The sequence below is a fragment of the Procambarus clarkii genome, chromosome 61 (genome assembly GCF_040958095.1).
Source record: "Procambarus clarkii isolate CNS0578487 chromosome 61, FALCON_Pclarkii_2.0, whole genome shotgun sequence".
NCBI classification, from domain to species: Eukaryota; Metazoa; Arthropoda; class Malacostraca; order Decapoda; family Cambaridae; genus Procambarus; species Procambarus clarkii.
In genome coordinates this window covers 17,233,924-17,247,524 of record NC_091210.1, presented here as the reverse complement: position 1 = coordinate 17,247,524, position 13,601 = coordinate 17,233,924, and the positions used below count along the sequence as shown (strand labels likewise).

Below are 13,601 nucleotides of genomic sequence, written 5' to 3'. Positions count from 1 at the left end.
TCGCAGTTTCACTCATTTTCTGTGAGCTGTTGTTGATTCCTTCTGCAGATCATTAATACATGCCTACTTACTGTTATCATTATACTCGTGCCTGGGCCTTCTACTGTTTGGTGGGGGATTGTAGATTATCAAGATCATAATCTTTTTCCCATCTGCTGTAACAGTTCCATGTATGGAGCTTGAGCGTTCACTGGTATTCCGATTTTCCAGGAGGTACCTATCAATATTCCAACTTCCATTTCCGCTTTATTAGGAGTGCCACTCCCCCTCCCTGTCTCTGTGTCCTTTCTTTTCTTATCACTTGGTACCATTCTGGAAAGATAGCATTGGAGATCATGCATTTTATTTTAGTTTCTACTATTGCAACTGTGTCAGGATCTTCCTCACTAACGCTTTCTTTTATCTCTTTTGCTTTATTGGAAACCCAATCAGCATTGGTGTAGCAAACATTGAGACTCTTCTTGAAAACTCTGGTACCAGAGTTCATCCTTTCTCTGGGGGAGTGGGGGGAGGGGGTGTGGTGGGTGTTTGGGGGGCGAGTGTGGTCTGGGCATCTAGGGGGTAGGAAGAGCATAATGGGTCTGAAAATGAGGGGGGGGGTCTGAATGGCATAAGGGAATTGAAAAGCAGAGTGAGGCTGAGAGTCAGGTAGAGGTTGAGAGGTTGTTAAGGGGGTGTGGGGGGAGAAGGTTAGTGGGTGGTGGGGGGTTGTGGGGAGAATTGATATTGTGAGTGTGTGTGTGTGTGTGTGTGTGTGTGTGTGTGTGTGTAAGTGACACTCCACTGGTATGCATTGCAGCCCAGCTCTGCCGGACGTGTAGCGCCGAAGTAATAACATGAATCATAAAATGAAAACTTGTCCAGACCAGCCGGAGAAACTTGCCTCGGGTAAACCTTCACTCAAAATACATCGTCTTATTTTTATTTTATTTCTATAAGCTTGCTTATATGTCATGTATACACGTTGTTAGGCACCATTCCTTCCCCCCGTCCCTTCCCGAATCCTTATCCTGACCCCTTCCCAGTGCTATATAGTCGTATTGGCTTGGTGTTCTCACTTGATATTTTCCTTCCCTTATATGTCAAATATTTATAATAATAATAAAAATAAATCATTGTCATTGGGGACAGGATGCAAAGGTATACATATAGTATATGCTAGACGGCATATATCGACGTCTCCCCCCCTCCCAAGGTTGAATTACTCAGGATGGAACCCCACAATAAACTGACTAACTCATGGGTACCTATTTACTGCTAGGTGGACAAGAGCATGAGGAGAAAAGGAAACGCGCCCAAACGTTTCTACGTGTGCCGCCTGGGATTCGAACCCGGATTCTCAATTGTGAATTGACAACGACCCTGACTGTACGCCCGGTATCCTCTCACAATGTATACGCATTAAGTATACAAGCATTCGTAATGTTATGCCTTTTAGGCAGAACTGTCCGATTTGGCCTAGTTAGTGAGGATCGCTGATTCCGATTAGGCAGAGAATTAATTATTTCTGCCTATTTTCCTGTTTTGGCTAGGAAAGAACATTATAATATATATATATATATATATATATATATATATATATATATATATATATATATATATATATATATATATATATAGATATATATATATATATATATTAACACTATTCTGTATTAACTATTTTCTGGTTTAGGGCTTCTATCCCTCTAACTAGTTCTCTTGCATCAGGGCTTAGTTGGAAGAGGAGTTCTCCAAAAGTAATGTTCGTGTTTCGAGATGAAGAAAAAGAAGTGAGTAATTATAGAATGTATTACACTTATAATAAAATTGCACAACGTTTCGAGCCTACATGGTTCATTCTCAAGTGACGTTGCAGTATCGGACATTATATTTATAATAATAGTGGGTCACGTGAATGCAAATGGATCGAACAATGGGGTAATAATATGGTAAACATAAGGGTAAAGAGTAAGACATAAAGGGAAAAAGAGTAGAATAAGGATAAATAGGGTACATAACACATACAAATATTAATCAGGTGTAGTGGGCGTGGTTTGTCGAGCAGTGTTGGCATTTTCACGTTCTGGTCTTGTACTGAAACTCTTGTCTCTAAGCATAGTTATATAGCAGAGCTTTCAGTGTCCAATGTACAACATCCTGAAGGAGAACTATGTCTTTCGTTAATTTTAAGTGTTTAGACCGCCAGAGAGCCACAGTGATGCAGTTCTAGCAAAATGTAGTATAGTGTAACAGTAGGCATTCATCAGTCTCAGGAGACTATGGAGTTGCGTTCTGCTTGTCGGTCTGGAGTGGCTTCTTCAGTTCGCAAAGCCAGGATAGGTTGATACGGAGGAGAAGCTGTTACCCATGCAGCAGGTCCCCATCTACACGGCGCCGAAAGTCTCCAATGGAAAGGCAAACGCTAATACGATTGGTTCCAGCGCCGCCGCAGGAACGCGTATCTGTAGCTGGGATTGTGTTTCTGAAGGTTGTTCATTGTCTGATACCTAACCCACAAATTTGAAAATAAAAGAATTACCGATGTTCCGTTATCGATTATTGTAATGACTTCATAATGGATAACTCTTGTATTTTATTTTATTTTCAGATTTGTGGGTCGGGTGCATGGTTTTCAGTCACGTTATTGTAACTATCTTCTTTGGGAATATATGTTCATTTAATATGTTCATATATATGTCTCTATTCATTATAAGTAGAAATTAAAATTTTGGCATATTCGTTTTATATTTTATTGAAAAAATTTGTTACTTCAATTTGGCAACGACTGAATGCATGATTTTACACCAATGTCGAATGATCGTACATGCGTTATTTCCCGCGGAAATGTAGTGATAATGCATACGGCAACGAGCAGTGTTATGGAGATGAGACACAACATATTCATGAACACAAAGGGAATGCCTAACATTTTTCACGAGAATGCTTAGAAATTTGCATTGCGCCACCTCCACGGAGTCTCGGGCTGGCACGGAACGACACTATCCCACTATTTGTGGGATAGTGTCCCTCTCCTTAAGGTATATACACGTGAGGTTCCGTACACACTAACCAAATGTGGGAGATCAACCTTGCTGGCTTAGTCGGAGGTGGTTCAAGTTCAAGTATGTTTATTGAGACAAGAAAGAAATACATCTCAAAGGGATAGAATAGCTTAGGTTATTTCTAACCCCCTTCGGAGGTGGTCACTCAAATGCCCGTAACAGAGGCTATTATGAAAACAACATTTTGTTAACTACTGAAGGAGTTAACAGCCTTATTCCTGCTTTGGAACTTATGCAATACATTCATCCACTCACACACTCCAGGGCCTCGCGGCTGAGTGGACAGCGCTCGGGAATCGTAGTTCTAAGGGCCTGGGTTCGATTCCCGGCCGTGGTGGAAATAAATGGGCACCGTTTATTTTACCCTAATGTACTTGTTCACCTAGCAGTCAATAGGTACATGGGAGTTAGACGGCTGCTACTGGCAGCTTCCTGGGTGTGTGTGTGTGAGGGAGGGAGGGTAATAAATCATTTGATTGATTGGCAACTGAGAGGCGAGCTGAAAGAGCAGTGCTCAACTCCCGCAAGCACTACTAGGTGTATATACTAGGTGAAAAAATTAACAAGAAAAGGGTAGGCAGACTGTATTTTTTTGGACTATCAGAAACCCTTTGACACAGTACCCCATAAAAGCTTGTTACAATAGTTGGAGCAACACTCAGGAGTAAAATGTAAGGGGCTTCAGTAGATAAGGGAGTATCTTAGGAATAGGAAACAGCGAGTAACCATGAGGGGGGAGACATCAGAGTGGCGAGATGTCACCAGCGGAGTTCCACAGGGCTCTGTACTTGGACCAATGCTGTTTTTAATATATGTGAACGATTCTCTAGAGGGTATAGACTCATTTCTCTCAATGTTTGCTGATGATGCAAAAATTATAAGAAGAATCAAGACAGATGAAGACAGACATATTCTACTGGATGACCTGGACAAACTAGAGGAATGGTCAAGAAAATGGCTACTGAAGTTCAACCCCAGGAAAGTGTAAGGTAATGATATTAGGCGAAGGAAGCAAAAGGCTGAACACAAGGTATCATCTGAGAAGTGAAATCCTGCAAAAGTCAAACAGAGAGAAAGATCTGGGGGGGTTGATATCACACCGAACCTGTCCCCAGAAGCCCACCTCAAAAGGATATCATCAGCGGCATATGCTAGGTTAGCCATCATAAGAACTGCCATTAGAAACTTGTGTAAGGAATCGTCCAGGACCTTGAATACCACTTATGTCAAACGAATCCTGGGGTATGCAGCGTCAGACTGGTGGCCATACCTAATTAAACACAAGACAAAGTAAGAGAAGATTCAGAGGTATGCCACCAGACTAGTGACAGAACTGAGAGGTATGATCTACGAGGAAAGGCTAAGGGAGCTGAAACTCACGTCCTTGGAAAACAGAAGAGTAAGGGGCAGGCATGATAACCACCTACAATATTCTCAGGGGAATAGACAGGATGGGCAAAGACAAACTCTTTAGCACGGATTGACTACGAACAAGGGGACACAGGTTGAAACTGAATACCCAAATGAGCCATAGGGACGTTAAAAGAACTTTTCCAGTGTCAGAGTAGTTAACAAATGGAATGCTTTAAGCAGTGATGTGGTAGAGGCTGACTCCATATACAGCTTCAAATGTAGATATGATAGAGCCCAGTAGGCTCAGGATTCTGTAAACCAGTTGATTGACAGTTGAGAGGCGGAACTAAAGAGCCAGAGCTCCAATCCAATCATCCAATGTTGTGAGATGTATTTCACACAGCGTTTCCTCGTAACTCATACCTCTTAATACTGGGACTATCCTAATGGCATACCTCTGAACTTTTTAAATATTAGTTTTCCGCTTGACAAGGTACGGGCTCTATGCTGGGGCTGCATACTCCAGGATTAGTCTTGTATATGTGGTATACAAGGTTCTAGATGATTTCTTACACAGGTTCCTGAGGGCTATTCTGATGTTAGCCAGCCTTGCATACGCCGCAGATGTTATTCTTATTATGTGGGCTTCAGGAGACAGGTTTGTGTGTGTGTGTGTGTGTGTGTGCGCGCGCGCGAGTGAAGACAGCGAGAGTGTACAAGCGGGAGACCGGAAGGATGTGTGTCGACAGAGACGGGGAGGTTGTGCATATTTTTCCAGCATCGAAAACTGTGTGTAGTAAAACTATCTACAGTTATGTTGTACTGAAGACCATCAAGAGTGGGAAGCTGTATTGTAGGGTTTATAAGGTGGGTGTTGCCTGGGAGGGTGTATGTCTGAGGGAAGACCGGGTGGGTGTAGCCTGGTAGGGTGTATGTTGTCGTAGAAGGGTGTGTTTATAGGGGGAGTTGGAGAGAGAGTGTGTTCAGTGCTAGACAAGGAATGTGTGTTGGAGGATAAACCTTGTGACGTAAATATGGAGGGAGGGTAGGGAAAGAGTGGGGTGGGGGGGTGGAGGAAACACGAGGGCTGTATTTTGAGGTGATAAGGAGGCTGTATTTGGAGAGATTGTGAGGGTGTATGTAAGGCGACGCTGTAAGGTGTGTGGGAGCTGTCTTGACACTGGATCGACCCGGGCACCGCCAGGTGCCTCATGAAGTGGTATATATATATATATATATATATATATATATATATATATATATATATATATATATATATATATATATATATATATATATATATATATATATATATATATATATATATATATATATATATATATACATATATATGTATATATATATGTATATATATATATATAAATATATATATATATATATAAATATATATATATATATAAATATATATATATATATATATATATATATATATATATATATATATATATATATATATATATATATATATATATATCTTTTACATCAATGTTGGGGAGAACGTTCCTTTTGACCGAGGCGATAAACCGGGAAGGAGAAAAATTGATTCCTTCAAAATGGTGGTTTGAGCGAATTGCAAATCCTTCAATCGTGATGCAATAGAATTTCACCTGACTTCAACCTCACTAAGTTACAGTTAATAATGTTGGTTCTAATTTTAGAGAATATTCACCCAAAAAACCATTGCATAAGACAATAACAGAATAAAGTACATTTAAATCGTGTTTTAAATGTTGTTTTCCGTATTTAACTCTTTGTCACTACTATTAATAATATGCCGTACCTCTGTCAGATTGAAAACACGCGTCTGAGACACATGGTTCTACCCAGCCTCACCACCGTTCTCACAACACACTCACAGTCCTCTACCCAGCCTCACCACCGTTCTCACAACACACTCACATTCCTCTACCCAGCCTCACCACCGTTCTCACAACACACTCACAGTCCTCTACCCAGCCTCACTACCGTTCTCACAACACACTCACATTCCTCTACCCAGCCTCACCACCGTTCTCACAACACCCTCCTATAAACACATTCATATAACCCCATCCATCCATCTTTGTGTCATGTTCTCTCCACCTATCCTGCTTCGTATCACCCTCACCACCACCCTCTGGATATTTCATCATCAAAGAACAAGACTATATCCCCCTCTGGCCCTTCACTCAACAGCATTTAAACTGATCCACATTGTAACTCTGCGTGAAAATTAAATTAACATTTTACCCGTATGGCTTTTGTATATTCTAATGATTTTTGGGACCAAAGATAGCTTTTCAGTGAATTATTTCCCTGAAAGCGCTTGTTATCACTGATTGTATATAAATTATTTCTTTCACCACTGTTATCTGTGGAAACAAACAATAAGTGTCTCAGAAATCTTCCCAGAAACTTATTACAGTCACACATATATTACACGAGGTAAGTAACATGTTGTAAGGGCAGACACAGGGAGATGTAGATTGGTTCACACTATAGATAACCGTGTACCGCTTGGGAAACGTTTGGGTGATTCATAAAGTGTATAAAATAAATTCCCTGCAACAAGAACTCGAAACAGATGCAAATTTTTCTTGCGAAGAAGTTTGCCAATCACAGTGGATGACGTGCAAATGGCCTAGATGTTGTTGGCTCCAAGAAAACAATAGTTTTTTCTAAATCAAATCAAATCACTCTAGGGGAGGATGAGGCAGATTGTATATAATAAACTAACCTGAGCAATTGTGTGCCAGAAATCGTGGCACTGATGTACAAGGATGGAGATGATCTATAAACTGACACATCTGCCTCCTTAGCTCAGGGGCAGAGCACTGGTCTTGTAAACCAGGGGTCGTGAGTTCGATTCTCACAGGGAGCATACGAGTTTTGTGGAGGCCTGGTCGAGGACCGGGCCGCGGGGACACTAAAAGCCCCGAAATCATCTCAAGATAACCTCAAAATGACACGAGGGTGCTTCTGAACTATAAGGTGACCAGTAAGAAGAATTGTGCTAAACTACAAAAGGGCACAATCTGTAAGAGATAAGACTTACAAGATAAAAAAAGAAATAGAAGTTGGTAAATATTCTTCCGGCTGTAAGTCAAGAAGCTATGACCTAGGAGGATAACAGTCAAGATAACCGCCCCCAGCATGTGGTCACAATGTTATCTTCAGTATTTGTCAAGGACTTCCACCCTTCTGTATGTCTGTGTATTACATTGTTATTTCCTGGACTGATCTAGGAATGGAATGGAACTATCAGGGTAAAGCGTCAAGCCATTACAACTATCTAGCACTGGGAAGGGATCAGGATAAGTGTTTGGGATGGGACAAGGGGAGGGAACGGTGTCCAACTACTTGGACGGTCGGGAATTCAAAAGCATTTCACTGATAACGTAAGGTGACAAGGGGAACTCTCTGCTGGGTGGGTCATAACAGCACTAGACGAATTTGAAAAGGTCTATTTGTTACTAAATTTGTTTTCTGAAGGAATAATATATGTAATGCTATTTTCTCTATATAAAATAATTCATAAGAAATGCATAAAAATATACATTATCTCAGACGACATATCAGATCTTATCAATGTATATTACTTTAATATACCTATTGACTTTCGTCAAGATAATACAAAAGGTATAACAAATACAATAGGTTAAGAATACAGTAAAGATTCAAACTAGACTTATTTCTAGTAAGCTGTAGTTCACTAAGATTAAAGATCCTAGTGAGAATCACGAACCAATAAAGCTCTCATATATTCATTCGAAGTTATATATGTATCAGAGTTGGCCACAAATTATTAGTATTTTATTTTATATCTAATCTGCTGCAAAACAAAAAAAAAATTGTGCCTTTTCGGGAATTTCTGAAACAATATTTTAAATTTTGCAATTTTGCCCTAATGTTCGTGAACAATTCAATAAATGCCTTCAATATTAAGGTAAAATTCGACTGCAGCAATAACAATTATGTAACACACTTGCCAGTGACGTCCGCACATAGTCGTTCAGTTCCATTTATGACTATGTTTTTCCTTCGAGTCCTTGACAGGTCCCGGGAGGCCACCGCTGCCAGTCCCCTGCGACACTCCGGACTCTCGTTCCTGTCATCATTGTCCAATTGGCTCCTCCGTTTTCTGTCTTATACATCGAGGAACTTCTCCCGTAAACTTTATTCTTCATTTCCGGCAATCAGGAAAAAGATTTCTCTGGAGAGTCGTGTCTCTAACTCTCTAAGTCTAGTTATATTGCTACCTAATTTTTTGTTCTGTAATTTTTTTTTTAATAATCGCCTCTTTCCTAATTTATTCATAAAAATAACGTTTTTATTATAACGTTATCGACACCGTTTCCTATAATACTTTGACAATTAATATTACATTCAAAATTATTATCTTATTCCACCATCAAAAAGTGAAAAGCCCTTAACAACATTTTATACCTGAAAACTTCAACCAGTAATCATTTTCCTGTTTTTTTTTAATTCATATTAAGAAGCACTGAATAGAATTTATGAATATATATATTAGATAAATATGATTTAATGATCAAAAGTTAGTAATATCACTCGTGTCTTTAAGCATTGATCTATCATCGTACATGAAGCAAAAAACAAGTTGTTTCAGGTTGACAATCATCATATCTAAAGAGGGTTTTCATTGTCAGCCATCTTGTTATTCACGAGAACATGATGTTCATGTTAAATAACAAAATGCAAGAACATGTAACACACATGCCTGTGTTTGTTGAGTTAAACTGGTGTGAAATGTAATGAATTCATAAAGCATTTCTTTAAGTTACATATTTGATCTGTAATTTAAATTCAGCATTTGCTGTCATTCCATTAAATATTAACCCATTAAAATAGTGGTATACGTTATATATTATTTCCATAAAAATCTCAGCCAAAGAAAGACACCTCCTTTATCATTTTCAAAGACTAGAAGGAATTGTTGACAATAGACATCACTTGGATAAAGAAGACTGACTTCATAATTTGCATCTTACACGCAAACTTATAACCAAGAAGTTCGGTCTTTTCTACGGCGCTAGTGTCAACAGAACGGTCAGAATTGGTGGTATTGATTTTCTTACTTCTGTGCTATGACCACAAGCTTTACTTCCCGCCGACCAACCTGATTATACAGTCCATCTTTCTAAAATGTTGGTCCTAAGTGAACGTGAACTTTGAACCCAGATCGAGAACTTTTCTGTGTTCAACAGTACATGTTGGTATATTTGACGAAACCAGTTGATATATGCCAAATAATTTTCGGGGGATGGGATGTATTATATATTCTTAAGTCCTCGTTCCATCTAAAGTAGTTCACTTTTGTAATTGTCCGCTACTGTTCCCGAGATGACCAAGGATCTTACGTCGGTTTGTTTAGAAGATTGTTGTTTTTTGATCGACTGAAACTGTTTACTGATACTTAAGGCATTGTTCATTACCTGGTTTTGATTTGTTACCTATTTTGTGTATAAGTGTTTTCAAGTGTGTTATTATATTAGAACTGAGCCGTTAAGCCTTCGTATTAACATCTATCTGAATAACACAATAATTTTCAATATGATGTGATTAGCTAAGCACCCTAGTCCCAGAGCCAAGTGATGCAGGGGGCTACTAAAGTTTCTTATCATGGAGTCTAGTGATGACCCTGTCAAATGGATAGAACACATCTCATAATTCTTCAGACCAATGGGCACAAAATAATTATTTAAATTTTCGCGCCCAATGGTGTTGATTCATGGATTCACCATATCATTTTGTGTCACCCAGGAGCATGAAATGGTGATTAGGATAATGCAACTCATCCAAATACCGAGCCAGATGTAACGAATCTCATCAAAATACCGAGCCAGATGTAATGCAACTCATCCAAATACCGAGCCAGATGTAATGCAACTCATCCAAACACCGAGCCAGATGTAATGCAACTCATCCAAATACCGAGCCAGATGTAATACAACTCATCCAAATACCGAGCCAGATGTAATGCAACCCATCCAAATACCGAGCCAGATGTAACGAATCTCATCAAAATACCGAGTCAGATGTAATGCAACTCATCCAAATACCGAGCCAGATGTAATACAACTCATCCAAACACCGAGCCAGATGTAATGCAACTCATCCAAATACCGAGCCAGATGTAATGCAACTCATCCAAACACCGAGCCAGATGTAATGCAACTCATCCAAATACCGAGCCAGATGTAATACAACTCATCCAAATACCGAGCCAGATGTAACGAATCTCATCAAAATACCGAGTCAGATGTAATGCAACTCATCCAAATACCGAGCCAGATGTAATACAACTCATCCAAACACCGAGCCTGATGTAATGCAACTCATCCAAATACCGAGCCAGATGTAATACAACTCATCCAAACACCGAGCCAGATGTAATGCAACTCATCCAAATACCGAGCCAGATGTAATACAACTCATCCAAATACCGAGCCAGATGTAATGCAACTCATCCAAACACCGAGCCAGATGTAATGCAACTCATCCAAATACCGAGCCAGATGTAATACAACTCATCCAAATACCGAGCCAGATGTAATACAACTCATCCAAATACCGAGCCAGATGTAACGAATCTCATCAAAATACCGAGTCAGATGTAATGCAACTCATCCAAACACCGAGCCAGATGTAATGCAACTCATCCAAATACCGAGCCAGATGTAATACAACTCATCCAAATACCGAGCCAGATGTAATACAACTCATCCAAATACCGAGCCAGATGTAACGAATCTCATCAAAATACCGAGTCAGATGTAATGCAACTCATCCAAACACCGAGCCAGATGTAATACAACTCATCCAAACACCGAGCCTGATGTAATGCAACTCATCCAAACACCGAGCCAGATGTAATGCAGGGTCTTGCATTATGGCGATTAGATACGCACAAAAAACTATTTAAGGGTTTTCAATAATAACCGCAAACAGGTAAATGTTGTAGCGACTGTTTTGAGCTATTTTTCCCCGGCTTCACCTATACGTCAAAACTCATAGTATTGCGTTCGAAATAAGAAACACCGGAAAATATTCGACAGACTTTCTAAAGTTTACGGAGAACTATGAATTCTTATCATCCTAGAATTTCCAACTGATTTTATACTCTCCAAAAGTTCTGTGCCCCCGACTTTTTCTTTGTTCTTCTGAAAACTTCTTCAACAACTCGTTGAAGTAATAAAGAAAATTACCCTTCTTTTCTGAAACGCATTTGATTCCCGGCAACATGTGGCTCTATTTGCTTATAGTAATTATTTTGTTATTAGCACAAAATCCATTAAATATTAAAATCAGTAACATCATGCACTGTCTGATTTTCATATAAAAATCTGTTGTAGTGCATACATATGTGTCTATCAATGTACTCGCTTTATAAACATATTTCGTTTTAGTATATTCGCCTAATAAACGTATATCATTTTAGTATATTCGCCTAATAAACGTATATCATTTTAGTATACTCGCTTAATAAATATATTTCGTTTTAGTATACTCGCATAATAAACATATTTCGTTTTAGTATATTCGCTTAATATACATATTTCGTTTTAGTATATTCGCTTAATAAACATATTTCGTTTTAATATACTCACTTAATAAACATATTTCGTTTTAATATACTCACTTAATAAATATATTTCGTTTTAATATACTTAATAAATATATTTCGTTTTAGTATACTCGCATAATAAACATATTTCGTTTTAGTATATTCGCTTAATATACATATTTTGTTTTAGTATATTCGCTTAATAAACATATTTCGTTTTAATATACTCACTTAATAAACATATTTCGTTTTAATATACTCACTTAATAAATATATTTCGTTTTAATATACTTAATAAATATATTTCGTTTTAGTGTACTTGCGTAATAAACATATCTCGTTTTACTATATTCGCTTAATAAATGACTGTACATAAAATTGCAAATGTTTTCTCATTACTCAAGAGAAGCGGCAATTATCATTAATTAACGTGTTAATCTCGTGTATTACTTTTGAAACACATTTTTTTAACATGTTAATGAAAATGTATTTATGTTAATATTGTTCCATTGTTTCTGAGTACTCCAGCTTTCATTTAACCTAAAGGAAGTGGGACTTTTACTAACACTTACTCCAGCAAGATTAATATTATATGATTGAGATACTGCAAGTCTTACATCAAACGTGCATCTCTTGCTACTAGTGCCCCTCATCTCTTGCTACTTGCACGTTCATCTCTTGCTACTGACACCCTTCATCTCTTGCTACTGACACCCTTCATCTCTTGCTACTGACACCCTTCATCTCTTGCTACTGACACCCTTCATCTCTTGCTACTGACACCCTTCATCTCTTGCTACTGACACCCTTCATCTCTTGCTACTGACACCCTTCATCTCTTGCTACTGACACCCTTCATCTCTTGCTACTGACACCCTTCATCTCTTGCTACTGACACCCTTCATCTCTTGCTACTGACACCCTTCATCTCTTGCTACTGACACCCTTCATCTCTTGCTACTGACACCCTTCATCTCTTGCTACTGACACCCTTCATCTCTTGCTACTGACACCCTTCATCTCTTGCTACTGACACCCTTCATCTCTTGCTACTGACACCCTTCATCTCTTGCTAATGACACCCTTCATCTCTTGCTAATGACACCCTTCATCTCTTCTGCTGGCACCTGTTATACCCTGAGGGAGTTGGGGTTTATTGGACTTAAACCTCGAAAAGAGAACTCTTGTTGTTGCACCAGACTGGTTGATACCTGGTTGATGGGGTTCTGGGAGTTAATCTACTCCCCAAGCCCGGCCCGAGGCCAGGCTTGACTTGTGAGAGTTTGGTCCACTCGGCTGTTGCTTGGAGCGGCCCGCAGGCCCACATACCCACCACAGCCCGGTTGGTCCGGCACTCCTTGGAGGAATAAATCAAGTTTCCTCTTGAAAATGTCCACGGTTGTTCCGGCAATATTTCTTATGCTTGCTGGGAGGACGTTGAACAACCGCGGACCTCTGATGTTTATACAGTGTTCTCTGATTGTGCCTATGGCACCTCTGCTCTTCACTGGTTCTATTCTACATTTTCTTCCATATCGTTCACTCCAGTACGTTGTTATTTTTCTGTGTAGATTTGGTACTTGGCCCTCCAGTATCTTCCAGGTGTATATTATTTG

The 13,601-nt window shown here is 39.1% G+C and overlaps 1 protein-coding gene and 1 non-coding gene across 2 annotated transcripts in view; one reads left to right on the top strand and one right to left on the bottom strand.

The window, feature by feature from the left end:
• Window positions 1–13,601, bottom strand: part of LOC123774453 (uncharacterized) — a 116,686-nt gene that overhangs the window by 75,067 nt on the left and 28,018 nt on the right. The window lies entirely within an intron of this gene.
• Window positions 7,207–7,278, top strand: TRNAT-UGU (transfer RNA threonine (anticodon UGU)). The gene has a single exon. It is a non-coding gene; the product is annotated as a tRNA-Thr (tRNA).